The 25,940-nt window shown below is 39.3% G+C and overlaps 1 protein-coding gene and 1 long non-coding RNA gene across 3 annotated transcripts in view; one reads left to right on the top strand and one right to left on the bottom strand.

Moving 5' to 3' along the window:
* PRRX1 (paired related homeobox 1) overlaps positions 1-25,940 on the top strand; it is a 96,756-nt gene that overhangs the window by 4,073 nt on the left and 66,743 nt on the right. The window lies entirely within an intron of this gene.
* LOC110196994 (uncharacterized) lies at positions 7,603-15,801 on the bottom strand. Its single transcript, XR_002321374.2, has 3 exons — positions 15,630-15,801; positions 12,307-12,488; positions 7,603-7,687 (listed from the first exon to the last, which is right to left on the bottom strand). It is a non-coding gene; the product is annotated as an uncharacterized LOC110196994 (long non-coding RNA).

Here is a 25,940-nt window from a genome sequence, read left to right as displayed (position 1 = left end):
AACAGAACAGCCTGTAGGCTGTTCTGCAAATTCGATTTTTGATGTGTGTTAGGTTATGCAGCTTGTCTGCACCGACAGTGAATAAAGGGCAAGGTATATAAACAATCCAAATGGAAAGCTATGTCCCGAGGGAAAGAGGTGTCTGGGCTCGGATTCTCGAGGTGTCTGGCTCAGAAGGTAACAAGTGATCCCAGATCACAGTAAGATCCAGGAGGGCAGGAGAGAGAAATTGCCCTGCCCCGGAGGTGAGGCGACAAGTCCAGCGTACTGAAAGCCTTGAACGGGGCAAGCTGATAATGGAGAGAAAAGAGAGGGTTGGTGAAGGATGGTTGACAGCTCCCCTTCTCCAGACAGAAGAGTAATTTTTAGTATTGCCAGATCCATTTAGTTGTAACTACGAAACGCGGAACAGAATGAAGAGAGTTGGGGCAGGGATCGAGAAGAGGGTTTTGGTTGGTGGTGGGAGTAGGCAATAACAAAGCAGACACATTGTTGGGAAATCTTAGGGGCAGGAGCACGAGCGTGCTTGCAAGCCACACAAATTAGATGCTAACAAGAGATATGGATGAGATATTTTGACAAGTAGGATTGTTGCTTTTAGAGTCCGTCTGTTTTCTCAACCCCGCTTCCCTCCCAGCGTCTCCAGTGATCAAAACATGCCTATCAGCGTATCAGATAACTTTCGAGGTACCAAAGGCAGAAGGGTAAGGGCCCATCCAAGCTCGATCCATCCTCAGATCAGAAGCTGTTAATGAAGATTCCCAAGGCGAACTCTTGTGATTTTCTTATGGAGCTAAGACTCCTGGTGCTGTGACAAGCTTCAGGACTCGGGTCGAGGTGATAAATTACCCTAAGTGAGGGGGGAAAAAAGACAAAGAGTGAATACTCACAGGGCTCCCTCCCACTGGGATTCAGTGAAGCGAATTCTAAATTCTTTCCTTCGAGGAAGTTATTACAATGTGGAAGAAAGATCCTAGTTTATTACAGTGAGGAAGAAATATCCTTGCCCGTTAAAGACATCCGAATTTTTTTTTTTTGTGGAGGTCCAGCTGTTGGGATAGGTTTCCCCATTATCTTCACCCCGAATTTCTTATTGGCGTGAAATTAGTAAAACATTCTTCCTTTGTGCGGATGGTCAATACGTGATCTTTAGGAAATACGAACACACACACACACACACACACACACACACACACACACACACACACTCTTTCTGTACTCCAGTCTCCAGGTCCTCAGGCTTCATTGAACCACATTTAGATCTCTAAATGGCTCTTTCTAAAGATCTAAGCCTTTTGCGGGCTTCGAATCTCTTCATTTAAATTCTAAACAGGGAAAATACATATATATGTGTATATATGTTTTCAATTGTCCTTGGAGAAATTCGATTTTCTTTGTTTAGTCATATTTATTTCTTCTTCCCTGAGAAATTTTCTCTTTTCCTGACTCGGTGTCTTCTGCCTGGCTCTTGCCTCTCCCTAAAGTACCCAAGATTATACTTCGTAGAGAGTCTTGGGTGTCCCACAAAGCTCCCAGTTAGAAACAGAAAGGGTGCGCTAATGGGGGAGTGAGTGTATGTCCGTGAGAGTTTGGAGGGGGAGGATTTTTTTTTTTTTGGAGAGTAAGTGGGACTCATAAAAATGTGAAGACCCACTTCTGGGAGGTGGTGCATCCTGCTGTCATTTCTTAATCTGAACTTCTGCAAACTCTAAAAGAAAAAAAAAAACGCCTGCCTGCCTTCCACGTTTCCGACCTCTAAATTAGTGAAACCAGATTGTCCTAATAAGACCTTTTGTTGGAAACACATGTAGCTATAAAAAGGTAGACAGAAAGTCAATTAGACACACGCGAGCGCCTGTACACACGAGAGCAAAATGATGCAAAGCGTAGACCCAAATGGAATGGGTGCAGCACAAAATCAGCGGAGCGTTGGGAGTAATCCATTAGTCACAAAGAGCTGGGGAGCTCGGGATGAAGCAAGGTGTGAAGGCTGGGAGTTCGAGCCAGAGCCCGAACCCGCCAGTCCAGCCAGGATAGCTGAGGCCGCAGCAGACCCAATGACAGGAAATCTCTCCTCGTCTCTGGCGCCGGGGGAGTTTGTCCCAAACCCCGCTGGGGGCAGATATCATTCTTTATACTGGACATCTATTTTGATTCTCATCAGATTGAGCATTTCTTAAGTAAAGCCAATCTCACTCCCCAGCGGTCCTGGGAACGGGAATTTTCCTCCTCGATTTATTGCGAACATGTATTGGCATGGGCGGGTGTGTGTGTGTGTGTGTGTGTGTGGTGTGTGTGTGTGTGTGTGTTTAAGAATCAAAATCTGGGATCCAGCTACTAGGATTCAAATTGTGGGCAGGGGAAACCAAATTATCATTGAAACATTGCTTATGAATTTTAAAAGAAAGAATGTACTCACAAAGAGGAAAGCATTAAGGAAATGACAATCTGCAAATAAAATAATAATCGTCATCAACCATCACCATCACCAGAATCATCATCACCAACATTATTCCAATTATCTTTTCTCTAAGTTGAATTACCAAGGATTCCAGTTACTGCCTGGGAAGGCAAAAGGCCCGGTGGAGTAGTGCCCACCACTCTCTCCGAAAGCACCCAGTCCTGCTTCTCTGGATGCATAATAGGATGTTCTGTCCTCCCTATTTTCTTTCTTTTCTTTTCTTTTTTGAGGGGAGAGGATAGTTTGATTTGTTAGTCATTCTAACTCCCTTCAGGCACACAGGTAGGCTTCCTGCAGGAATGAACCAATTCCTTCTTTACTAGACAGTTAAGGAGATCTGGGAATGCCGGTTAGTGACTCCTGTCAGCCCGTCTCCCTCTTCCTCTAGCTTTGGAGAGATTCCCTCACACCTTAGCATATACCAGAACTTTAAGACACCTTAGAGATTATCTAGGCTCACCTCCTCATTTTACAGAAGGAAAAACCCAACCAACCGACAACAACCATACTTCACACAAGCCTGTCCCTCTCCCAAAGGCCCTGTCCAACTTGTTATTAATTGTGGAAGTTATAGAACGGCACACATTCGTTCCCAAAAAGGGAAAACGAACATAATAATGGTCACCGATTCATGATTACTGCCAGGTGTATTCACATGGTTGGAATTTAAAGGCAGGTTGTGACTGGGAGTGCCTACAGTTGTTTGGTCTTTCCAGGGGTGCTGCTAATATTCTATCATATGAGTAAATGAACAGTAAAGAGAAACAAACATCTCAAAAAGCAAAGCAAAGCAAAACAAAACAAAAAAAAAAACCACAAAACACCCCACTTGCATTAGAGCCAACTCTCCAGAGAGGATCCAGAGGGTTTTCTGGAGCCAGTCTAGCCCACACTAGGAAGTCTGAAAATACATTTCACTAGGATCGTCCGTTTCTGCAAGTAGAGATTCCGAACACCCTTCTCTGAGCTAAGGGAGCACAACGCGGGAACTGACGGAAGAAGGGAAGCGATAAAGAGGTTTTTATTTGTTTGTTGCCCCAGCAGAGGATTAGCAATAAAGGGAATCTGTGAGATTAATTCAATTTTTAAAGGTGAGTTTCCTTTGTAATTCCTCTTCCTCCCCTTCGAGTACCAGGAGCACAGGCAAAGCATTAAGTGTAATGCCTGGGAAATATTAGACCTTTGACAGAGAGCTAAGGGAACTTTCCACCAACCTGGAAAGATGGATGTATTGACATTTGTGTAATGCGGTGGCTCTTGCAGCAGGGAATCCACATTCCCACCCAAACCAGAAACTAATCGAATTTATTGAGCGATGGAGAAAATGATAGCTAATAGTTAACATTTATTTAGTGTTTTAGGACTTGCAAAGCAAATTGGCTGGACCATTGTGAACTATTATAAATTGGGAGTAGAGGGTTGTGTGTACCTTTGGGGTGTGTGTGTGTGTGTGTGTGTATGTGTGTGTGGTTTCACACTCACCTCAGCTTCTACTGCCTTTGCAGGTATGTGTAGAGGGTTGGGTTTGGGGACCGTTTTAAGAAAATAAAATATAAATCTTATGAAACAGCACTCCCAGCCCAAAGGATGGTCCAAAGTACACTCTCCACCTTGACGGTTCCCCCTCAAGCTCGTAATTAGAAGTTCATGTCTGCCTTTCGGCATCCAAACATTTATAAAGCTGCAGCGGTGTTGACAATTAGATTGAAAAATCATTGTCATGGCCAAGTATTTTACTTTTACTTGCCACTATTAGAATCTGAGACCCTTAAGAGCAAGAACTATCTTCTGCCTTTCTTTGTATTCCCAGTGATTAGCACAGCGCCTGGCACATAGGAGGCACTAAATAAAAGCTTATTAACTGACTGATCCTGGTGGCCACTCTATTGCTCCCACCATTCTTGCCCTCCAACACCTTTCCAATGATATAAACAGAGACAAATAATTTTTAAACGTGTGTATCCATATGTATGTGACATGTATATCCTTGTAAAATAAAATTGTCATTATATTCTGGGTGATCAGAAGCCTCCAGTAATGCTAACATCACCAAAAACATAAGTGCGGTAGCATAGTAAATGACCCCGGTCTAAATCAAGACAATAAAGACAGGGGACAGCTGCTGGAATTAGTTTTTAACTGACTGACAGCGTTTTAATGGCTAGATCAACAGGTGGGAGACTTAGGAAGGAGGATAGGTTTACAAAAATTTTACTCTTGTTGTAGGATGTATTTCCCATAACATCCACCCTACCTTAAAAACAAAACTAAGTTCTACACTGTACTATATTATATTAGGGAAAAGAAATGTAATATAGATTTTTACCATTCTGATCCTTCCCCAGGAAGATTCTCCATGATATTGTTACCTGCAAAGACTGGTGATGCTCACTTTGGGGTTGTGTGTGTGTGTGTGTGTGTGTGTGTATGTGTGTGTGTTTGTGTGTAAAACACTGTATTTGTGGTCTCAGAACCTGGGTTTGGATCCCAAGTCCTGAGATCAAGACACTTAAATTTGGTCTCAGTTTTCTCATCTGTTAAATCAAAGAATTAGACTAGATGTCTTCTTGGCTCCCTTCCACCTCTAACTCTGGGATCCTATAAAACAGAGACAGAGACATATATGAAGAGATTAAAAACAAATCTTAACCAACCATTAATCTATAAATTACCTTCCCCCAAGTAGTAGGAATAAATTGAATTACCTGGGATTAGCTTTTCCTCTCTTCCTAGAACTGAGGAATATGTATTTGAGGCATGTACTTGAACAGAGTATTTTTTAAAGCTTCTATCTTCAAAGATCTGTTTACAACCCAAAAGTATAAGATAGATGCATATGGAATATGAGCTACATAATGGATACGCAGTAGTCTAGCATGGTGTGCTGAGTACAGTAGGCATTTAATAAATGCTAGTGGAATGGTGTATAATATCACCAATCCCTCAACAAGAAAGATTTTGGTGTTTATTTTATGCATTATCCATCACCCCTATTTGTCCCACAAATAAGGCAAGAATGTTTTTAAAAAGACAAATAAACAATTTTTAAAGCAAGTTCCTTAGATACAAGTTTGGTTAAAAGATAGGATCGCCTCCTCCCAACCTCCACTGTTTCCATTTCAACTCTCTACTATTTTGTAAGGTTACTTGTGGAAAGTTCATGATTTTATTTACTTTTAACGAGCAAGCAGACACTGGAGGTGAATTTCCTCCTAAAAGTGACTATGCAGAAACACTCTCACACCAGGTCTTAGGTTGACCAGAACTATTCAGATCTGATTTTGTGTTCCCTTTGATATGAATACTGAGGAAACGCTTTAAAAACTATGACTATACCTTCAGGAAATTTACACTATTCCTTTATGTGCCCTAATCCCTTCCAGACCATGAAAAACCTATGACCAAAAAATCCTTCTGAACACTTGCTGGAATTTGGGCTGATTTAACCAGAGCACATCCCTAGTCCAGAAGCTCTGACCTTTCTTTCTCAGTCCAAAAGGGGGCACCCCATTTCCCTCTAATCTCAGATTAGGATCTAGTGTCCATAGGATCTCCTGGAGAAGTAGAGGGAAAGCATTGCTCACCACTCAAAGGGTGGAGTTGGCTATTGAGCTTCAGGAGTAGAAGCTTAAAAATAGGAAGAGTAGGGAAACTTTTTAGAGAAAAAAATATATATGCCATATAGGAGAGAGATAAAGGTCAGGGAAGAGGGAGGGAGGGGAAGGGAGAGAGAGAGAGAGAGAGAGAGAGAGAGAGAGAGAGAGAGAGAGAGAGAGAGAGAGAGAGAGAGAGAGAGAGAGAGAATTAAAGTAGCCTAAGTGAATACTGGTTTACGATCTGTTTCAGAGCCAGAAGATCCATGATGTTTAAAGAATGAGGAAAGGAATGGAGGTTACAGGAGAAGAAGGAGGACATAATGTATTCTAGGTGGAAGTTAGGGCTGATGACTTGTGACCTTTCCATGTCTGTGCTCTAGATATAGGAGCTATGGCACTATAGAAATATCAAAGTCCCCTGTCCCCTGGTCCTTATATTTAAGGACAGATGTGACTGATTTGGGGAAATATTCTTCAGTTTTCCAGGTGTCTCATTTGAAACAAACAATATGAGGCAAGTATTTGTGTAAAATACTGCTGGGTGCCAGTGTCAGTGAAACTCCGCCCCCCCATCAAATTTAGAGAAGAAACCATTCTTTAAAACAAAAAATAGAAGTGGAGGATAACTCTAGACAAAAAAATCAGCTTTTTTTCTGCTTACTTTGAGGACCAGTGGTGGTGGTAGAATATATAACATAAACTGCCTGATTTAACCCTCTTCACATTCCCCCTTCATTTCCTTCTTTGAGCCTTTCCCCTTATTCCCTCTCTTTATCACTTGGAAATCTCTGAGTTCCCTCTAGCTATTCAGGCCCTAGGTGTTTCAATGCCACGCTCAAGATATACCTCTCCTTGGATACATTTTCCTGGCTAAATCCCATCCTACCCTGATTACTACTACTACTACTACTACTACTACTACTACTACTACTACTACTACTACTACTACTACTACTACACTTGTTATAGTAAGCACCATAGAGTTTAGCATTTAATTGTTTTCTAATAGTTTAATGTGTATTAATTTTGCTCTCAAAGCTTCTTGAGGTAGACACTGTCTTGTATTTCTTTTTGAACTCACTTCCCTTTGCCCTTCCCCTCTTAATTCTTTGAGCCACTTTTGGTCATATATATGCTCAACCAATCAATAAAAGACACAATAATAAATTGTTGCTAGGTATAATTCTATATTTTTAGAATCTATAACCCTGAGTATGAACTATTCAATCATTTTTTTTCTCCAAAGACAATGGTTCTCAGACTTTTTTGGTGTGCAAATCACATAAGGAATACAAAAGCCAGCCACGCCAAACCAGACCACCCTACTTGTCTTCACTTGAAACCAAACAAGCAAAAAAAGCTTTAAAAAATGATCCTGAGATCTGTGTGAGCTACAGTATCCCTATCACTCCTTGTTGCTCCAAGCTTTAGTCGATGAATTTTCAGAAGCCAATCAAAATGGACCAGTTCTTTCTCTTCCCTCACTCTCTTCTTTCTTTTTTCTCTTGTGCTCACTGAGATTATACAGATAAGAACAGATGTTGTCTTTGAAGTTTGGACCGGCCTGTAGATCATCTGGAAGCCCACACTTGGAAAGCTTATTGCTTAAAGGAATCATTTATGCATGATCCTGTAGAAGAAAGAAGAAGGAAGGACATATAGTTGTAGAAGATTGAAACCTTTCTGGTTCTAGAAGACAAACAGCTTCCATTTATATATTACCTTTTGCTTAAGAAAGCATTTTTACTACGTATATTCTCTTACTATAACTGAGTGAGGTTGGTAGGACAAGTCTATTGGAGAACTTTTGCAAGTGGACTCCTTCCACAATGCAAAATGCAACCCATCTAGGACTTAGATATTCCCTAGTAGGTTTCTTGAGGCTTAGACTTGCCTAGGGTCTGGGGTAGTATGAAGTTTATAAGTATCAGAGGTAAGGTTTGAACCTAGGTCTTTTTTTATCTTCAAGCTGAGTACTCTATTCACTAGGCCATGTTGCCTTCATGAAGCTATTATCACCCCATTTTACAGAACAGAAAACTGAGGCTTAGGAATACTAAAGACCTACTCTGTCACTCAGCTCCCAATGCTATATAAGGGGAGAAGGAAACAGCATTTATTTCTATGTGCGGGTATTGTGCTGAGTGATTTACACATAACTCTAATCCTCACAGCAGCCCTGTGAGGTAGGTGCTATTATTATCCTCACTTTATGGTTAAGGAAACTGAGACAGATAGAAATGACTTGCCCATGATCATATAGCTAGGAAGTATCTGAGGCCGGATTTGAACTCAGGTCTTCCTGACCAGGAAGGCCTTTTGATTCCTTTTTGAATTCTCTTTCTCCCAGAGCTGCATCTGAATTCCCTGATTTTCCCTTACAATAAAGTTATTTGAGGTTAACCCCGCTTTTACTTTTGTGAAAACTTCAGATCTCTATGATGTCCCTGATGTGAGAACCTCCTCCATTAACGCAGCTGGTGACTCCTCCATCTTTAGTAAGTGTAAGGTGGCTTCAGGAGTTGTGGTAACCAGAGAACTAATCATATTGTAGCCTCCAGCAATGAGCTTTGCTCAACTCAGCTACATTAGTTCTCAGAGGACAGAAAAAAAAGTCTTTTGCTGGACTCTTACCAAAGCCCTTCCATCCTGGCAGAATATACCTGTCCAAAGCTTGCTTGGTTTAGCTTCAAGAGCGCAGGGTCACTTACACACACATAACAGTGAGGTGTGAAAAGAGAACCTCCATGGAAAATTATAGATTCAAAGAAATAAAAGAAGAAATTACTCATGAAGTGTGTTGTGGTGTTTAGAGTATTGAACTTTGGATTCAGAAGACCTAGGTTTGAATTCTTAATCAGACACTTAGTAGCCCAGTGACCCTGGGCAAGTCAACCTCCTTGAGACTTTTTCTCTATAAAACCAGGATGATAATAGCACCTACCTCATAGGATTGTGTTTTAAGGATCAAATGAGATCATGAATGTCAAATAATTGCCAACACAAAAGTACTATGTAAATGACAGTCATTAATATTACCATTTGACATCAGGGAAATGAACATATAGGACTACGCTTCACAGTAAGACAGTGATATATTTCCTGAGACATGTCTCCTGAGAATAAGGAATTATGGGGAAAATGAGAAGGGGTGGTAACCCATTTAAATGGGCTACTTATAAAAGGATACATTGGTAACTGCTTTATACTGGGTATTTTTAACCATTTTAGTTTAAGGAGTTTTTTTCTTTCTTAAAGAAAAACAGAAATTTTCACCTTCTAAATCAGTATATTTAGTAGTTTCTCTCAGGCAGCTGATCTATTAAGAAATTGGTTTTGGTTTTAAGGAAGTGAATCAGGAAAGGTATTTTAATAAGAATAAAAAGGTAAGCAAGATGAAAAAACAGCAAGTAGCTGTAATTTTATTGTTCCATCTCCTCCTCTTCCAGTTAAGAATAAAAATTAAAAATAAAAATATTTTTAGCTTTAAAAAAACTCACTGGGGGTGGGGGGAAGTTGCAAAGTTCTCCATATTGCTTGTTTCTAAAGAGGGGAAAATAGAACCACCCAGTGAGATCTTTGTCTATAACCAGATGTGTTGTGCAGTAATTCTAATCCTTAAGATGGGTGGAAGACCATGGTCTCAACCCTCAACACATTTAAGAAATAAATTGTAATTTAGTACATTAATCAAGAAACTGAAATCTGCAGTTTTGCTAGGCATATTTCAGGGACTGAATCCCTTCTGACAGAATAAAAAAGCCATATAACTGCCCACTTTTGCTCTTCCTGTTCTTCCCTTCTTCAGCATGAAGTTTTTCCTCTATGTGTGTGAGACTGTGAGTGTGTGTGACTATGTAGTCCTAAAGATTTAACAGGCCATGTTTAAATTCTAGTCCCTCTTGGGAAAGACAATATAGCATAAAGGAAAGAACTTTGGATTTAGAGTCAGAAAATGTGAGTTCAAACTCTAATTCTGGTGCTCAGTGCCTGTGAACCTCTCTGGGTCTCAGTTTTCTAATTCGTAAAATGAGAGGATTGGGCTCTAAAAGCTGTAATATCCTTCTTCATTCCATGCTTTCTCCTTTCTTCCTCAAATTCTCCTACTCTTAGGGTGCTTTCAATGTTTATTGAGTATCTGGTACTTTTTGCTTCGAGGAAATTCAAAGTTAGCAGAGTGAATCTTCAGCAAACTCAGACTATGTCCAAAAGAGGTTACACACTAAAGATACTGATTCATTGGTTAATTAATGCAAATTAATGGCTGGACTCTTTTTTCCAGACCAATCATCAATCATCTGATTAAATTGATAGATTATTTTGTTACTACTCAAAGCCTAAGAAGAAAAACCTATTATTGGAAGTTATAATTTTTAATTTAATATTTAGTTTTAATTTAACTTAACTTTAGTATAGTTATAAACATAAAAACCATTACCAAAAACCAATATTTGAATAAAAATACAATTTTACATAAACCTTTAGCATTTAACAAAGTAGAACCAAACAGATGAATAAACAAGAAAAACAATTAATGTATCTGTTTCCAAGTCTCTGAAATAGGATCAAAGGAGTATGGGTTTAGAATTAGAAGAGCGCTTAGAGATCACTCAGTCTAATTCTCTCATTTTACCAATGAGGAAATCAAGACACGGAGAAATTCCTTGTCACACAGCTATTAAGTATCTGTCTCAGGTAGGATTCAAACTCATGACTTTCTGACTCCAAGTCCACTATTCTAATTCTATCCTAGGTGCTACTACAACACTACCAAGCATTTGAATGTCAAAAATTGGTCTTACATGAAAAACTGAATTATTAGAGAGAGAGCTGGTTTCTAAGTCAGGAAGATGCAAGTTAAATTCCTGCTTTTTGCACATACTGGCTATGTGACCCTTGTCATATTATTTAAAATTTTAATGCCACTGGTAATTCTCTTGTACCAAGATTCTTGATTCTGTGTGTATGTGTGTGTGTGTTATGGGCCCCTTTGGTAAATATATAAAATAAAATAAAATACATATTATTACAAAGGAAACCAATTATATTGAAATACGGTTATCAAAATATTAAAAAAAACACAAGTTAGTGGATCCTAGGTTAAGGACCCTTGACCTGATAACCATGAGGTCCTGAGCTTTGCTGGTCCATATGAGTAGAGGGAACTTTTTTTCTTTTAGTGTAGAAATGTAGTACAGAAATTTTAGCGTGGAATGTGTATGTGTGTGTGTATGCGTGTGTGTATGTGTGTGTGTGTGTGTGTGTGTGTAAAAGTTCCCTACACAGAAGAAATCACAGATCCAGATTAAAAAATATGTTTTTTTAGGTGACTGTGTTATCCTTTAAATCTCATAGACATGAGCTTTGGACCTAGCAAACTGGTTTTCATTTCTGGTCTTAAAGTTACTATGGGAAGCAGACCCATCCAAATTTAGTGATTATATTTTAGTGAGAAAAGATGCCCACCAGCCTGAAAACAAGTACTAGGAATCCTTGTTGTACCCTCTGGCTAAGGTAACAACTTTCCAAATAGCTTGGGCCAGCCATGTTCAATTGTCTTTAGAGTTCAATGGTATCTAACTACTCCATTTTTTCATTGGTGAATAGTGCTTATCAGGTTGCCTGCTATTGCATTGAAAAGTTGTCAGTTCTCTGACAATGCTTTTTTCTCTAACCAGTTTAATATGACAAGTTTTCAGCTGCCAGCTTGATATGTGACCTGCTTATAGGAATTTTCATCAGGGTCATTTGGAAATCCTCTAAGTCTGGAAACTACACAGATGATATTATATTATCACACAGTATTCTCAAGATTATTTTTCCTTCCTTTCCCTTCCTTTACTCTTCCTCCCTCTCCCTCCCTCTCTCCCTCTCTCCCTCTCTTCTTCCTTCCTTCCTTCCTTCCTTCCTTCCTTCCTTCCTTCCTTCCTTCCTTCCTTCCTTCCTTCCTTCCTTCCTTCCTTCCTTCCTTCCTTCCTTCCTTTCTCTGCCCAAACCTTAATAGACAATTCAGAAACTGCCCCTAATTTCCTAAGTGGCCAATCAGTACAGCCAACAGTTTTGAGACCTGTGGAGAAGCTGGACCATCAAGGAATGAAAAGCTTTGTCCAAGCTATCCTTCCAGGCCAGGGGTGTGGCAGGAAGTGGGGCTACAGGGCATCAGTACTTAATCCATATTTCCCTTCTATATGATAAATGAGAATTTACTGTAGATAAGAAGCAAGGTCTGCTAGGAACTCCGTTTCTCACCTGTGGAAAGACTTGCTCATTTGTGTCTGTAATCTTTTGCAGAAAAGTCCTTAAGATCATTGGATGTCCTTAATTGGTGCTGCAGGTGTCAACTCTAAAGTGTAGAAAGTGCTCTGTGGTTCTTACTTTCCTATATAGCCTTCTGCCTGTGTTTTTCCCTCTGTTTTGTTCATTTCTAGTGCCTGGGTATAAAGGAATAAAGAAAAATCAAGTGATAAAGTCTATGAATAGAGTAGCAACGATAGCATTTAAAAATAAAACTGACGTAAGAATAGATGTTATTATGTGCAGATGCTTTGAAAAAAAATACAACTTTTCTAATTTCATTAACTAATTAACCAACCAATCAATTAATTCCATGTGCTCTGCCATAGGTGGGGGAATAAAATAAATATAAAACATTGTCCCCACCCTCAAAGAGCTTATTGTCTTTTTTCCTCTAGTTCCCAATGTTCTTTTCCAGACCTTGAAACTACCCTATCACTTTTTTAATGTAATTTTTCTTTTTTTTTTAAATTATGAATTCTGAGCAGTTCTTCTCTGTCCCCTTCACTCCTTTGGCTCTTACCAGTGAAATGTCTTGTGTAGGAGCTGCTTTGTGATACATCATGGGATCATAGAAGTAGAGTTGGAAGGGACCTGGATTGAGAAGGGACCTTAGAGTTACAGGGACCTAGAGTGTCCTCTTTTCATTTTTACAAGTGACTTGGCAAAGGTTACCACCTAACAATACAAATTGCTTCTGCTCTTTCAACTTTGCAAAGTGCCTTTTCAATTAATTGATGAATCAATAAGCATACATAATACCATAACCTCTTCTCAGCAAGGGGAGGAGCTGAAGTTTAGTTTTACCAGGTCAAAGGAGGGACTGGTGGATCATGAGAGGGGGAAGCTGGAGAACTTCTGAGCCCCATGGAGTGAAAGATGATGCTACCCCAAAATGAATATAATCGTGAGCAGTCAGAGCCTAGTCTGGCTAGCTGAATCACCTAAGAAGTGATAAGCCTGCACAGAATTTTGTAGTTTCTCTGACTGTCACCACTACTGGGACCTGGGACTTCTTTCTCTTCTCATGCCTCATTGATGACTGGAAAACTGCCATCTTAACCTCAGGTGTTTCCTACTCTCTTTAGACTTTGTTTATTTGCTATACATATTTTTATAATGAGTTTTATCTCCAGATAAAAATAAGCTGAATTTCATTGCACCCTGAGTATTTGCTATAAATAAGCAGAATGTACAATGGGGAAGGATGAAAGGAACCATGGACCAACAGCCCTAAACTTAACCAGAGCCTATTTCTCTTCAGAGACACAGAGGAGCCTCAATACGGTATTTTGTTTTGCAGCAGCAAGGTGGCGAAGTGGATAGACCACTGACGGGATGGTCAGCAAGACTTGAGTTCAAATCTGGCCTCATTTACTAACTGTGGCAAATCACTTAACTCCAGTTACTTGCTTAAAAAGCAGTATTTATAGGGGCACAATGGATAGAGCACCAGCCCTGGAGTCAGGAGGAATTGAGTTCAAATGCAGTCTCAGACCAAACACTTGAGACTTACTAGCTGTGTAACTCTGGACAAGTCACTTAACTCCGGTTACTTCCTTAAAAAGAAGTACACACACACACACACACACACACACACACACACACACACATACACACATGATATATACATGTATATATGCAATATATACATAATGAATGATATGTAATACAATATAATTTAACATATTGTGATCTGAGCCTCACAACTCAATGAGATAGGCACTATTCTACAGATGAAGAGACTGAAGCTGAAAAAGGTTAAGTGACTTACCCAGGGTTACAGAGCTAGAAAGCTACCTGAAGCAGGATTTGAATCCAGGTCTTCCTGGCTCCAAATCCAGTATCCACTCCGTGATACTGCAGAGCTTGGATTTGAACTCAGTCTTCTAACTTGAAATGCAGCAGCATCATCGTGCTTCCCTTCTGTCACTGCCTTGCACCATGGCTTGGTTTTTTGCATAATTTGTCTCTCATATAGATGTGAGGTTCTAAGGCCAGGGGCCAATCACAACACCTTTCAGTATCTCCCACATACCTAGCCAGCTGAGTCACAGGTCTCTAATTAGAATTATTTTTGGTAACTTGAGCATTGCTTCTCTGTTTCATGGCATCATCACATCTCCCTTAATAGAAGTAAAGTTTCATATTCAACAGTTGACTTTTTTTTTAAAAAACTTAATCATTTGCAGAACATGTAGCAATAAATATTTTATAATAATTAATCTTATATAGGTACTTTAAGGTTTACAAAGAGTTTTATAAATATCATTTTATTTTATCCATGCAACTATCCTGGGAGGTAGGTGCTAGCTATTACAATCCCCATTTTACAGACCAGCAACTTGAGGCAGAGGTTTAGTGACTTGTCCAGGATCACATGGGGCAGCTAGTTGGCACAATGGATGAAGTGCCAGACCTAGAGTCAGGAAGACCTGTGTTCAAATCTCAGATGCTTACTATGTAAGTCATTTAATCCTGTTTGCCTCAGTTTCTCATCTGTAAAATAAATTGGAGAAGAAAATGGCAAACCACTCCAGTTTCTCTGCCAAGAAAACCCCAAATGGGGTCATGAAAAGTTGAACACCACCAACCACCACCAAGATCATACTGCTAGTAAGTGGCTGAGACCAGATTTAAACTCAGATCTTCCTGAATCCAAGTCTAACACTCTATGATTGAATGAAGTGGGAATATGAAAGATATGTCATTAACCAGTGAGAGAACCATTCCAAGCCGTGAAGGTGAATGTGCACCTGGGAAGAATCTAAATGGGAGGTGCAGAAGGAAAATATTTTCTTCTGAATGTTATTGAATTGTTTCTAAGAGAAAAAGACAAGGGGAATGGCTTGTTGCCTTGTGATATGGGGGACTATTCACATAGTTTGGAAAGTAGCTGAAAATGTGACTTCCTGACACTTATGTAATTTCATTTTCTTTCTACACTAGATGGAGATTAGACCAGCAACAATTTTGCTTTCCCCATTTTCAGTCACTAACCCTAAGGGGATGTTGTCTTTATGGTTCCAACCCAGGCCTTTTTTTTTTTAAATAAAGTTTACAAAATTTCAAGAGAATGAAAACTGTTGCATTAGTGCTTGGAGCTGGTCTTGGCAAAAGCTAAAGCTTAGCGTTCAATATCCCATTTAAGGTCAGCACCACCCTCTTATACTAAATGGATTTTCCATTAGGCAGCTGGCTTTGTTTCTTTCTAATGAAGTAGATGCAATTCATGCCATGGAGGAAAAACATAATCTTATAATTGACCATTTATTTACCTCTCCACGAAGCCACAAGCCTTTAGAGAAGTGTGGGGATGGTGGTTTTGCAAGTCTTGGAGTGAGAGAAAAGAGAGTTATCTCTTCCTTTATAGGAAGGGATACATTTTTTTTTCTTTTTCTTCCAGAGAGCTAAATTCTACAGGGACAACTGGTGAGTAACAGGCTTCTAATCCCATCTGGGATTTTTTTTTTTCCGATGACTTGAGCTTCGCTCTCACAGCTTATGGCATCACCATGGTTCCCTTGATGGAATTATAGCATCATAATTCACAGTTGACTGTTGTTTATTTTTATGTTTAATCATTTGCGGAACACAGAACAAACGCATTCAAGGGGGTGAGGTGGTTATGCTCCAGCAAAGCTTTCCATCTCATAACTAAGTGCATCACAAGTAATTCAAAGAATGTCACAATATTCCATGGTTCAGTTGGGATTGTCCATGAAAATGAGCAATGCTGACTCACCTTCTCATTGGGTTTTCCTGTTGGAAAAGTTACTCAACCTTGCTTAGCGTGGCTTAATGGAAACCAAACACCAGTTCTGGAATCAGTACACTTGGGTTTGAGACTAGTTCTACCCTTGTGACTCCAGGCAAGTCATCTCATCTCTCGTGGTCTCAGTTTCCTCATCTATAAACTGGGAATAATAATACTTGCATTCTCTACCTCATAAGATTGCTGAGAGGGATACAACTTTGGTAAACCTCAAAGTGCTATATAACTGAGTTATGTCTGCAACTGAGCCTCAGTTTCCTCATTATAATGCAAATTGAATTTAATAAATGAATTGCATGAATGTAAAATGAATTTAATAAAAGATATACCACCTACCTTATAGAGCTATAGAGAGGATCAAATGAGTCAGTGAATATAGCATATATTGTAATTATATTACATATATGAGATAAAACATGTAAAGTACTTTCCACTATATAAATGCTAATTATTGTCTGAGGTACATAACAACTTCACTGTTAGCACGTCTTTTTGTAACAGATCGTAGGTTTCAGAATTAAATAGTAATTCTTGTCATCCAATTTTCTATCTTTCCTGGGTCAGTCAATAAACATTTATTAAATGCCTGCTATGTTCTAGGCACTGTGTTAAGCCCTTAGATCTAAGTAGCTGTAGGTCAGAGGGATATGCTACACAGGACATAATTTAGAGGGAGTACATTATTCCCAGAACACATTTGACTGAATGGCTGGTTTGTAAAATCTTAATAGAAAAAGCTTTGGATAGCAGTAGAATCAAAATTTCTGCCTCTGTTGTTATTTTCCCTTTGAGTGTGAGATGGGTTAACAGTAAAAAAAAAATTCTGTCATTCTGATAACTTTTGGAGCTGAGATAAAGAGACTTTAATTAGAGGATAGCAGCCAGCACTCACCTCAAAAATCTGTAAATTGGTTGCTTGGAACTCAGAATTTATTTATTTTTCATTAACAAAAAATATTCTGGGCCAGATATTTCAAGTTGGAGGGAATCTGCAGCAACCATTTAATCTGACCTATTCATTTTACAGATGAGGAAACTGAGGCCCAAGGAAATGATATGACCGGAAAGTTCACACACTAGTGAGTGCAGTGGCAGAGCCAGGAACCAAGCCCAGATCCTCTGACTTCAGATTCATTACTCTTCTCCCTGGCAGGTCTTTATAAGCCTAGTTAATGGAAATGGTTGAGTGCTACTGGTACCAGTCTGAATGCTGGGTGCTGGGAATAAAGCACCATGTATTACAGGAAAAAGAGAATAAGAACTTCCTACCCCTTTCCTGGTTCAGATCCAATCTAGAGCAAAATTTCAAAATAGGTAAATTTCATCATTGGAACCCACCAACTCTCTTTAAGCCCCTTCCTCCCTTCTCCTGGTTAATCTCTCCCCCAGCCACCTACATGCTACCCAAAGCTCCTACTATATAGCTCTTATACTTTGGGGGATGGGCAGATAGCTCCTGAATTACTGTTAGTACTAGTACTAGTACTACTACTACCACCACCGGTACTACCACTACTACTACTACTACTACTACTACTACTACTACTACTACTACTACTACTACTACCACCTAGTTAACATTTATATAGCCCTTACTATGTAGGAGGCATTGTGTGAAGCACTTTATAAATATTATCTATTTGATCCTCAAAACAACCCTAGGTGGTAGGCGCTATTATCATTCCCATTTTACATTAGAAGAACTGAGGCCCACAGAGGTTAAGTGACTTGCCCAAGGACATAGACCTTAAGTATCTGAGGCTGGGTGAACTCAGGACTTCCAGACTCCAGGCCCAGCTCCCTATCCACTATACCATCTGAAAAAAAAATGCCTTTAAGGGATCTGGTCTCAAGAAGATGTTAGGAGTAAAGCCAATCTATTTGATTAAACCACCTTGAGATGTGATTGATACCCTCTTAACCTTAGAGACCTCTCGACCTAGAGATGCCCTTGTTTAAAAACAAAGATGTGTATTAATCCAAATATCTCCAATTGATGAAGTTAAGGCATTTTAGTAAACTAAAGAGACAGATAAATGATAGCAGACATAGTGACATAGCCTCAGAGTCAACAAGACCTTAGTTCAAGTCAGGCTCAGTCTGGCTGTGTTATCTTGGGCAAATCACTTAACCTCATAATAATCTAGGCAACTCTCTAAGACTGTCAGTTGCTAAGTGGTTAACTGTACCAGTGGAGGGAATTTCCTCACCAGGAGATCCCTATATGGATGAAATCACAGAACTATTTGCAAAAAAAGAAAAGAAAAGAAAGAAAAGCATTTCAGACAGTGGGGAGAAATCTATTTTGGGCATAAATACCAATCCAGATTGAAAAAAGAAATCCCAGGATCATATTCTTAAATGGTCCCTACTTTTCACACATTCTTCCTTACACTTAAGAAATCCAGTTTTCTCAAAGTTCTAAGTTTTCCCTCACAATAGCTTTCCTAGCAGCAGCTCCAACAGTCAAAAGGGAACACAAACAGCTGTTTTTAAGTCAGATATTCTTCAATCACAGATTGCTTCTATGTTCGTTGAGAAGAATGGTTTTGTTCTGAGGAAGAGGAAAAATGAACTCCGTGTAATTTAGCCAAACAACAGAACTAAACACTGCTGGAGATCACTATTCAAACATTTGGCATCTTGTTAGTTGCTCTTTTACCTCTATTCTAGTACACAATTAGGGAGGGAAATCTAGAATCTAGGACATGCAGATTTATGCAAATCTAAATACTCAAATGTTTCTTTACATATTCAAATGTTAATCACGTTAAGTAAAGCTGAAATTAGACAAAGATGATCTCAAAACAATATTTGCTGAGCATGTGTCGATTCAGTCATTTAATAAGCATTTATCAAACACTGGTGCTAGGTACTAAGCTGAGTGGTGGGGATACAAAAAAGGCAATCAATTAGCCAATTAACAGGTATTTATTAAGCACCTATTATGTGCCACTAACTTGGGCACTGAAGATTAAAATACAAAGATGAACTGTGCTTGATGCTTTCAGGGATACTATGGTCACTTATGATGATGACTTTGTTTTGTTTCCCCCATGATATTATAAACTCTTTAAAGGCATCATCAGCAATTAGTACGTAAAATAGTGCAGAATCCATTGCTAAACTGAATGGAAAAGAATAAGCATTCAAAGGGAGAAATAATGATGTCTGGGACAATTGGTGAAAGTTTCCTGGAGGATATAGGACCTAGCCTGGGTTTTCAAGTTTAGAAAAAGAAAAGCAAGCATTCCAGGGTAGAGGAGATGGAAAAGATCGCCTTGAGATTAGTTCTAGCATTTTTTTTTTGACTCTGGGAGCCAATTTCAGCTTCTAGGAAGATGGGTCAAACAGGTATGTGAATTTTATACCCTCCACAGGCTATCACTAGCATTTAGAACACTTCTAGAAGAAACAGAAGACTGCTGAACCTGGATTCTAATTCCAATTCTGCTTACTGTTTGTGGTGTGATCTCATAAAAATCACTTACCTTTTCTGGGCCCTGTTTTTCTCACCTATAAAATGGGAGGGTTGAATTAGGTAATCTCTAAGGTCCCTCCCAGCTCTAAATAGATGATCCCCTGTCGCATCACGGAAATTAGGTGGCAGCTTGTCAAATGCATTGTGGGTATCTCTCTTCATGCCAGCTGTTCTGTTTTTTTCTCAGTGCTCTAAGCATTCCACCCCCACCTAATTAGCTTCCCAAGCACTAACTGTGACAAATTTTACACAGGGATTATTCAAAATGAAAACATCCGATGGAGAACAATTGGCCACAGTTAGCATTAAGCCCTAGGTATGCTGGTGACTAAAAAGAGCCATGTGAAGAATATGATGTTTTGGAAGGAAAACTGAAGTTGGTTTAAACAGAACTTTAGAGTGAGATGACAAGGCATCCTAACCACAATTTGTGCCAGTCCGCATACAGTGTGTTCTTCTTCTGATACAAACCAAATTATCAATGTTCTTTGCTGAGTCCGGGAAGCTGGATGTAGGCCAGGGGGCTTTTCATCAGGTTTCATTGCACCCTCTGATGAGCCTTCTTTAACATTTTCATTAGAAATATTTCCGCAAGAGGGAATTTGGTTGGAAAGTGCCAACTAACTCCTTTATCATCTCTAGTTGTGTCTGAAATACCAAGTGAATGTATTAACATGGACTTTGGAGAGAACAACCGTGTGTGTGTGTGTGTGTGTGTGTGTGTGTGTGTGTGTGTGAGAGAGAGAGAGAGAGAGAGAGAGAGAGAGAGAGAGAGAGAGAGAGAGAGACAGACAGACAGACAGACAGACAGAGACACATAGAGATAGAGAGAAAAACAGAAAGAGAGAGTATGGAGAGTAGGGAAAGTCACACTTTTACCGGAAACACTAAAAACTAGATCAGATGGTATACTTTGAGGAGAAACTGAGAATACACGTTCTGTAATTCACTAAGAAAACTAGATACAACGTGGAGTTGTTTCTTTTTGTTGTTCATGAATAGTAATATAGACTAGACTGATGCAAAAGAAAAAAAAGATGATGATGGATATAAATTACATCTAAAAAATGGACCATTTGGTGAACAAGTTGGGCTTTTCCCAATTCTTCGTGTTCATGATTGCTTTGCCTTTGTGCTAGTTACTACTGGCAATTCTTTATAAAGAATTATGCAGTGATTAGCAGCGTTACCTTTCATATTACAGATCCAGAATGAGGACTGGAACTCATTGCTCTTGGATCTTCATTTTCTCTTCCAGTACTGTGTAGTGTAATCTCTCTGGGTGTAAATCAGATGATCATTTTAAGGAGGAGGGAACCCTGCCAAGCTGAAGAGGGAGGAGACAGTGGTACTTGCATTGCCTTTGGCAGCAGGATTTATCCTGGATTGGTTCAAGCAGACCTTCAGTCTCCAGGGCTGTCAATCTTGTACCTTCCACCAGCATTAAACTCATTTGAAAAATAATTAAAAATATTACAAAAAAAATCACCCAAAAAACAAAGCCAGCTTTATTTTTAGTTAAGTGTAAAAAATAAGTTGCTGTTTGTGTGCCAGGTTGCTCTCCTTTCCTCTCCCCTCCCTTTCCCTCCCTTCTGCTTTTTTCCCCTCTCCTCCCCTCCTCTCCCTTCTCCTCTCTTCTCTTCCCCTCCCTTCCCCTCTCCTTCCTTCCCTCTCCTTACTTCTCCTCCCCTCCCTTCCCCTCTCTTCTCTTCCACTCCCCTCCCTGTCCCTCCTCTCCTCTCCTTTCCACTCCATTCTCTCCCATCTTCATTTCCTTGCCCTCCTCTTTCTTCTTCTCTTTTTTCCCCCTGTACATATGTTTGGGTGACTGGAAGGTGACTACCTGAGAAATGGTAAACAGTCTGGGCACCAGCTAAAATGTAGGCTTGCAGGATTGCAAATTGGGGAAGGAATACCTGGCCTGTACCATCAAGTCCTGCCCTACTGTGCCTGTAGAGGGGCCAAGGTGGTACTGATGGGCTGAGAAAAATGAAATGGAGGCTAAAGAAGAGAAGAGGGGCAGAGAATTCCTTACTCACATAATTCCAGAGTTTTCAGCAAGGTTAAAGTCTGAGAGCTCAGGAATGCCTGACAGAGTGGGCCTGAGGAAAATGTGATTTGCCAAGGTCCACTGTTTCTGACTTTGCTTCCGACTCCAGCCTTAGGAGCATTAGCCGTGTAGTGAGAATGGAGGAGGAAGTCACCTGATGGCAGAACACTTTAACAAGGCTTGGGACTTAGAAGAAGGCAAGGAAGTGAGCAGTGCTAGTAGCCGGTTCAGTCACCAGTGGAATTGAAAGTCTCAGGAGACTTATAGTCATATCTTAATTTAGTGTATGAAGATTTCTCACTTCGTGTATGTCCTTTTTCAAGGTGTAAGTTGCTTTCCCTCCATTACCTAGCACACTCATGAACAGCTTCATCTCACTTCTAGATGCACATGCTTTGAGATTGAATGTAAATCTAAGGGAACCCAGCTAAGGAGGTACACCTGCAGGGAAGACCATATCATATAATAGGCCACAAATGGTTTCTGGGTCATTTGCTTTCATGGATTTTCCATATCACCATTTTCCCCCTCCCCTACCAGGGTGGACAGTCTGCAATTGACTAGACTTTTGCTAAAGTATGTTTGCTAAAGTAAAACTTTGCTAAAGTTTTTGTGTAATTGTACCTGATTTTCATATTGTTCCATAGTTGTCATTTTTAACCAAACAGGTGATTTCATCAGGGTATGGATCCCCTGGTGAGGAGCTCACTGTACCAATATAGTTCAGCATCTTCTCTGCATCTTGTAGGCTCAGACAGCACCTTTAAGCGCTGAACAAATGACTTGGCCAGGCTAACACAGCCTTTCTATTCCAGAGGCAAGACTTGAACCCATCTTCCAGTTTCTATTGCCAGCTCTCTATGACACATTGCCTTTCTTGCATAGGACTCAAAATATGATTTTTAGAGTGACATGAAAACAACTTATTTTATTTTTAAAATTCTTATTCATTTTGAACTTAAAGACAAAAAGATAGAAAAAAAACCAACCCTGAAACATTTCCTTGTGTGCAGCACAGCATTGAGGATTCAATACAAAACCCTGAATTTCCACTTCAGACTGTTTACTTTCTTTTGAAAAATTATATAATAAATACTATACATTGATTTCAAGGCTACTCTATTTTTCTGTGCTTCCTTCTAACTTTTCTTTTGTACTCTGATGTGTACTTATTATTTTTTTCTCCCTTTCTACCCACCCCACCCTAGAGAAGGCTACCATTAAACACAAATATATATATGTATATATGTAAAACCATACTGTATGTAATTCTAGTTATCATTTCTTTCTCTGGAGATGGATAGAATCTTCTTGACTGGGTCCTTTGTGATTGGTTTGAGTATTTATGATACTCAAGATGCATCAGTCATTCAAAATTGTTCTTAGGTCAATATTTCTGTTACTACGTACAATGTTCTCCTGATACTGCTCATTCTGCTTTTCATTATTCCATGAAAAATAACTTATTTTTAAAAGGTTATCTTGACTATGGGGTCAGCATATTGGGGTTTAAGACAATATAAATAAAAAATAAACAGATTAACAAATTTCCTATTATATATGAGAATATTTTGAAAGTAGTGAGGACAAACATTTGGCTATGTATATTGTCAGTGTGTGGAAAAGCCAGTTTGAGAGCCAGTGAATTTATAAGACTCCGGGCTTATCTGCTGTGTTCTCTAGCTTCAGAGCAGAAATCTTCACTGTTGTCCAGAGACTCCTTTCAGAAGGCTTATAAATACTGTGGGCCCTGTCTGGATTCGGACACCTCCTGCTGTGTTTTCAGGCACACAGTTTTCATCAAAAGGAGCAGGAGATTTGCCCTGAAGGAATGAATATTACACACTTCAGCAAATACTAAGTCCTTTCTCCATCATATCACCACTCAGTTGGTGGGTGAATTTTCTCTTGACATTTTGGCAAGCATCTGGAAGCCATTTGGTGTGGGGGTTCTTTAGGTAACTGTATGGAATCACCCCTAAAATGAATGTATACCCTTTGGAGATTTGTAGGTTCAGAGAGCAAAATGACCGTATCATTCAAATAAGGGCAGACTGAAAAGCATTATGAGAAGAGGGTAGACAAATAGTTGCTATATTGCTTAGAAAGATATCAACTATTTTTTTTTAATTCAGAAGCAGCATGAGAATCAAGGCCTTAAGAATCAAGTGAATTGGTCTATCCTGACAATTGTGGTATAATCCCAAGGAGACCATTCTTTCATCAGCAATCTGTGATTTCTTTCTTCTATATCTGTTTCACTTACATCCTAGAGATTTTGATATGGGTAAGACAATGAGATATTAGAAGGTGAAACATCAGATACAGCGTGTTACTCACGTGTACTATTCATGAACTCAGGTCCATATGACCTGGAATTACTCATGTTCCATGTCAGAAAGACACAGGATTTAGAGCTAGCAGGGACCTTGGAAGCCATGTCCTCCAATTCCCTCACTCTACAGATAGGGAAACTGAGTCAGTGAGATGGAGTGACTTGTGCAATATCACACAGGTTAAGTAGTGGAACTGGGAGAGAAACCTAAGCCTTCTGACTCTAAATCCAGTACTCATCCATCCGTTGATCCATCTATTCATCTATCTATCTATCTATCTATCTATCTATCTATCTATCTATCTATCTATCCATCCATCCATCCATCCATCCATTTATTTATTTTCTCATTACTTTCCATTGCTCTGACCATTTGATTTCTTAAAGTAGATTTTTTTCAATTAATATTACATGTACATGATCACAATAAGTATGGCCCCCTTTCCAATGTAACGATTTTTCTAAAATAAGAAAACTTTTATAGGGATTTTGGTATTAAGTACATAGTTGATAGTCATGTTTAGTCAACCAAAAAAAAGGGACCTATGATTTTTTAAGGGGCAGCTAATTGTGCTGGGCTTGGAGGCAGGAAGATTCATCTTTTGAATTCAAATCTGGCCTCAGGTACTATCTAGTTGTGTGACCCTGGGCAAATCACTTAACCCTGTTTGCCTCAGTGTCCTCATCTGTAAAAATGAGATGGAGAAGGAAATGGCAAACCACTTCACTATTTTTGCCAAGAGAAGCCCAAATAGGGTTATGAAGAGTAGCAACTCAGCAACAACAACAACAATAAATGATCTCGTATTTTAAAAATAAGATGTATACTTAAAAATGGTACTGGGACTCATTATACCTTATCTTCTCCTTGGCTTCAACATCTTACTCTTTGATTAACTCTTCACATTAATCATCTGAACACACAGGTTGGATCATTCCATTCTCCAGCTCAAAACCCTTCAATGCCTCTCCATTATCTAACAAATAAGGTCCAAATTGCTTACTTGGCATTCAAGGCCCTTGTCAGTCTGGCTACAGCTTTCTCTTAAGATATTACCTGTTGTATGTCCATTGCTCCAACAAAAATATTTTCCTGCTTTTGCTCAGTCTGCTATCTAAGACTAGTATATTCACTCCCTCACCCTGCCCCACATCTCCACTCTGAAGCACATTTCTATCATTTGAAATCATCCCCACTTAAAAAAACCTACCTCAAATGATACCTGCTTTGTTTGTTCCTACCAGGCAGAAATGATCCCTCTTTGAACTTTGACAGCAATTTGTACCTTTCATGGATCTTATAACAATAGCTACTATTTATGCAACACATTCAGGTTTACAAAATACAAATATTTTCTCATTCAATCTCACAACAACCCTGGGAGTTAGGTTATGATTATTATCCTCATTTTAGCAATGAGGAAATGAAGACAGACAGGGGTTAAGTGACTTGCTCAGGGTCGCACAGCTATTAAGTGTCTGAGTTCAAATTTGAACTCAGATCTTTCTAACTCTAGGCCCAGAGCTCTATGCACTGATGCCACCCAGATTCTATTTTCACTGCATTCATATTCTCCTTTGTACTAATTGTCTACACTTAATCCATGAGATGAAATTTCTTGATGACCTGGAATTACTCATGTTCCAGGTCAGAAAGGCATAGGATTTAGAGCTAGCAGGGACCTTAGGGCCATCTCCTCCAATTTCCTCACTTTATAGATAGGGAAACTAAGTTTCAGTGAGATGGAATGACTTGTATCACTATACTTGTATCACTAAACCATTGTGATATTTGTGTCACTAAAACATTCTATCTATCTTTATGTTCACCTGATCTTCTTGTGATCCTTGAATATGAAGGGAACTCAAATGATTGTTGAATTAAATGGTTGTTAAATTATTAGTATACACTATCAAATAAGATATTTATAAAGCATTTAGCATGATG

The sequence above is a fragment of the Phascolarctos cinereus genome, unplaced genomic scaffold (genome assembly GCF_003287225.1).
Source record: "Phascolarctos cinereus isolate Bilbo 61053 unplaced genomic scaffold, phaCin_HiC Scaffold_5;HRSCAF=322, whole genome shotgun sequence".
Lineage (NCBI taxonomy): Eukaryota > Metazoa > Chordata > Mammalia > Diprotodontia > Phascolarctidae > Phascolarctos > Phascolarctos cinereus.
The sequence above is the reverse complement of the archived record's forward strand: the minus strand, read 5'-3'. Positions and strand labels throughout refer to the sequence as shown.